General features: G+C 32.9%; 1 pseudogene across 1 annotated transcript; it reads left to right on the top strand.

Annotated features, from left to right (window-relative positions):
• Nucleotides 1-2,745: 2,745 nt before the first annotated feature.
• LOC306653141 (DNA-directed RNA polymerases I, II, and III subunit RPABC4-like) lies at nt 2,746-2,922 on the top strand (annotated as a pseudogene). The gene has a single exon. The product of its transcript is annotated as a DNA-directed RNA polymerases I, II, and III subunit RPABC4-like (transcript).
• Nucleotides 2,923-4,885: the final 1,963 nt, after the last annotated feature.

Genomic DNA, 4,885 nt, shown 5'->3' with positions numbered 1-4,885 from the left:
TTGGATAAGTATCAAAGAGTGGGAGATCTGGATCATATCATTTTTCCATTCCTAGTTTTTTGAGGAATATCTGCACCATTTTCCAGAGTGGTTATGTTAATTTGCAGTCCCGCCAATATTGTATGAATGTACCTTTTTCCCCACATCCTCACAAATATTTATTATTATTTGTATTCCTGATAATTGTCATTCTGACTGGACTGAGATGAAATCTCAGTGTAGTATTGATTTGCATTTCACTGATTTTTAGGGATGTTGCACATTTTTTTCATGTATTTGTTGACCATTTGTATTTCTTCTTTTTAGAAGTGTCTATTTAGTTGTTTTACCCATTTATCGATTGAGTTATTTCTTGGTGTTAAGTTTTTTGAATTATTTTTATATTCTGGATATTAATCCCTTGTCATCAGAGCAACTGGCAAAGATCTTCTCCCATTTTGTAGGCTCTCTCTTCAGCCTTGTTTCCTTTGCCCTGCAGAAGTTTTACAATTAGTTGCTATCTCATTAATGATTCTTGGTCTTATCTCTTATGCTTTAGGAATCTTAAGAAAGTTGGTGCATGAGCCATATGTTGGATTATTGAGCCTGTTTTCTTCCAGCAGCTGCAGCTTCTGGTCTACTTGCTAGGTCTTTGATCACTTTGAGTTGACTTTTCTGCAGGGTGAAAGATGGGGATCTAGTTTCACTCTTCTTCATGTGGATATCCCATTTTTCCAGCACCATTTGTTAAAAGGCTATCTTTTCTCCAACATATTTTTTGGCAACTTTGTCAAGTAGCAGGTGACTATATTTATGTGGATTTATCTCTGTGTCTTCTATTCCATTTGCCTTCACATCTGTTTTGGTGCCAATACCAACCTGTTTTTGTTACCACAGCTCTATAGTGTAACTAAGATTAGATATTGTAATGCCTCCTGCATCATTCTTCTTGCTCAGGATTGCTTTGGTTATTCTGGACCTCTTATTCTTCCAAGTAAATTTTAGGACTGTTTCTCTATTTCTGCAAAGAATGTCATAGGTATTTTGATGGGCATTGCATTGAATCTGTTTAACACTTTCAGTAGTATAGCATTTTGACAATACTAATTCTGCCTATTCAAAAACATGGGAGGTCTGTATATCTTCTAAGGTCTTTTTAAAATTTTTTCTTCAGTCTTCTATAATTTTCATTGTATTACCTCCTTGGCTAGATTTATTTTCAAGTATTTTTTTCTTGTCAGGGGCATTATTGAAAATGGAATAGTTTTCCTGATTTCTTTCTCAACAATTCATTATTAGAGTATACAAAAGTTATGTTAATTTTATATACTGCTACTTTGCTGAATGAATGTTTATCAGCTCCAGAAGCATTTGACAAGATCCAATGTACATTTATGTTAAAAGCACTAGAAAAACCAGGGTTAGAAGGAACCTACTGTAACATTATAAAGGCCATATATATATATATATATATATATATATATATATATATATATATATAAAACAAACCAAGGCCAACATCATACCAAATGCAAAAAATACTTTAAAAATATTTTTTTAATTAGGCACAAGACCAGGATGTGCACTCTTACACACTTCTATTCAATATAGTTCTTGAAACTCTAGTCAGAACAATCAAGCAAGAAAAAGAAATTAAAGAAATACAAATAAGAAAAGAAGTCAAATTATCTTCATTGCTGATGACATGATTCTAAATTTAGAGACCCAAACACTCCACCAGAAGAGACTAAAAACATTATTATGAAGAGTAAATGAAAAACGGCATGGTATTGGTACAAAAATAGACAGGTAGATCAATGGTACAAAATAGAGGACATGGACATGCTAGTATATTTCTAATGGCAAAATAGTAGATGAAAACTACATGTTGAACCATGAGGAGTATAATTAGTAAATTGTAGTTTATAATATATAATGAAATATTTTGTCCTCACAGATTTTTGGAAGAATACTCGATGTCATAAAACTATATCCAAGGTATAATATAAAGATATTTTAAAGTAGAACATAAAGATATGTGGGTATGCAAAATCTTACACAGTCAAGTTCATCATACTATGCTTATAATCATGATAAAGGTGGGAAAGTACAAAAATTTCAACAATTCATAAATAATATTCTACCATACAGTGGGATATTGTGAAGTTATGCCAAGGATTATAAGATACTTTCCCAACATTCATTCTTCCCAACCCCTCTTTCTTAATAACATAACCCTAATTCTCCTTGCAGGTACTTCCTATATAAAATACTATGATTTCCCAAACTCCTTCACGGGTAGGAGTTGATCATGAGATCAGGTGATCATGAGATGGAGTTCTTGTCAATGAGATAAAAGTAAAATTATTCTGAGTAGAACTTCTGAGAATATTTCTTTAAAGAACAGAAAACTGGTAGGTTTCCATTTTCTCAATCTTCCATAAATGCTTCTGTGGAGGGCACAGTAGCTGAAGTTCTGACCGCCATCATAAACCCTGTGACAATCCTGAGGATGGACACCATGTATTAAGCTTTGTAAAACACAAATATAAAAATACCCTGGGTCTTTAATAGCTATATATATGCCCAACATGCATAGAGAGAGTTTCTTCTGGACTTGTTTAATATTAAAGAAATGTAAACTTCTCTCTTAAGTCACTAATTTGAGTTATCTGTTATATGCAAACTTAAACTTACCTAAAAAAGCAATTATTTAAAAATATGGAAAATGCAGGGTAAATTCTCCATGCTGTGTAAGTACTAGGAATGGACACCCAGAAGGATGTTCAACCCCCAAAGCAGCAGCCAATGATATTTATCTGTGGAGAATGTCAAACAGAAAATGAAATAAAATCCAGGGATCCCATCAGATAGAGAGAATGTAGATATAGAGTAATGTGCAAGAAAAAAACCAAAAGACTGGTGATTTTTGATGCTCAATAAAACCTGGAAATTCAGAAGAGTGTCTTCCTTTGTACTTGAATTTGACGCTTTAATGTTTCTCATTATTATATAGTTTTTCATTTAGCACACTTACCTTATATATACAACTATATACAAATTATTTCAATTTATATCATTTTCCAAACCAAATTGTGGTTAGGTAGCAATAATTTGTATAAATTTTTTTGTTTAATTAAATGACGTATTTTTAAAAATTATTATGTTCAGTGATATTGGTTAAAATAGGTAATCAAGGCAAATCCTCCCATTGAGAACAAATAAAAATGTTAGATATTAATTTTTAAAAGATTACTTGAATCTATGAGCAATAAGAAGGCAGCAAAAAATTACAGGGCAAAGATTTAGGAGAAATGGACAGAAAAACAGATCTAGCATCTGGTGACACTTTGATAGTAAGACTGTTGATAGATTCTGGAAGGGCAGCTAAAAGGCTAACAGCCAAGGTAGAGCTTTTAAAAAAACTTTGAGGATAAAGGGATAAAAATTTGAAATCTAAGACCCCAGTGCTTTATATGAGGATCAGAAAAAGCTAAACTTTTGAAGCAAGAAAAAATCAGAAATATACCAACCCTCAAAGGGAATGAACATGAAATTCCAACAATTTCAAATCCTTAAATTAGATTAAGCTTATCCTATATAGTTTATGTCCCTAGCCACTTTCCAAGAGTGAATGTAAAGCGTTGCTGAAGAAAAATAGCATTATCTTGGTTGACAAATTATTTCCATATTTATTGCTTATACACTGTGACTCATATTCAATCAAAAGTCAAACAAAAAGAAACAAAAACCCTGACAAAACAGAGGGAGGAAGATGGAGAGGAAGAGGGAGGAAGAGAGAGAGAGAGAGAGAAATGGAAGTCAACAGAAACAGAACAATCAGATATCTGGATAATGGAATTATCGAAAACAAATATTGAATCAAGTAACTAGAAAATGAGTTTATTAAAAACTAAGCTGAATATATACAAGAAAACAAACTTCAAGATTTTAAATATTTGTCTTCCCCCAAAAACCTTCTAGAAACTATAAAGGAAGTGAATCAATCAAAATTCCACAGAGCAAAAATGCAATGATGGAAGTTAAGAATTCAATGGATAGATTTAAGAACAAATAAGCTGAAACTGTGAAATAGTATTTTATGGAAATAAACACATTAGCCTATTCCCCTAGACCCTAACCCCAAAGTCCTTAGAGCTCCTCAAATCCTTATAATTTCTTGAGGTATAGGGTTGTAGTAGAATCTTTTGCTTTGGTGTTGATTTGTGACCCAGATCCTGAGAGAGTGCTCCTAATACCTATAGACAAGAGAGATAGGAAAGACTTTTCTTCTGACATTTGACCTTTGCCTTGGGTTTTTGATAAGAACTCCTAAATACCTTGGTATTTCCTGGGTGACAGGAGTATTTGTTGTCCTACTGAGATGACTCAGAGTTTCCAGGTCACAACCTACCATTTTTGACAACAAAAAATCAAGAAAGTCTTGTGAGACTGGTCCTTAAACCCATGGGATCTGACACAATCTGGAAGATCATGTCAGAATGGAATTAAACTAGAAGACATTCAACTGGTGTCTTCTGGATAATCTCTGGTATAATTAATGAAGTGGCTGCTAGTGGAGAGAAATCCTTACACATTTTGTTGATCAGGGGTTGTAGAAATATTCCGTACTGAGTAGTAGTATATGAGAATAGGTTAAAAATAAAAGTGTGGGGTGTGTGTGTGTGTGTGTGTGTGTGTGTGTGTGTGTTTGTTTTGTTTTGCTTTGTTTTTGGTTTTTGGTTTGTTTGAGTTTAGTTTTTGTTTTAAATAAGTTAAAAAATGACAATTAGGTGATACACAAAAAAAGCCTAAAATATCTTGTGGACTCTAAAATCAGAAGAGAAACAAAGCTCTAAGAATATTCCAAAGCTGAGGAAAACGTCATAGTTCATGAACTCAAGCA

Source organism: Sciurus vulgaris, assembly GCF_902686455.1.
Source record: "Sciurus vulgaris genome assembly, chromosome: 2".
NCBI lineage: Eukaryota > Metazoa > Chordata > Mammalia > Rodentia > Sciuridae > Sciurus > Sciurus vulgaris.
Note: the sequence above shows the minus strand (reverse complement) of the source record. Positions and strands in the feature narration are given on the sequence as shown.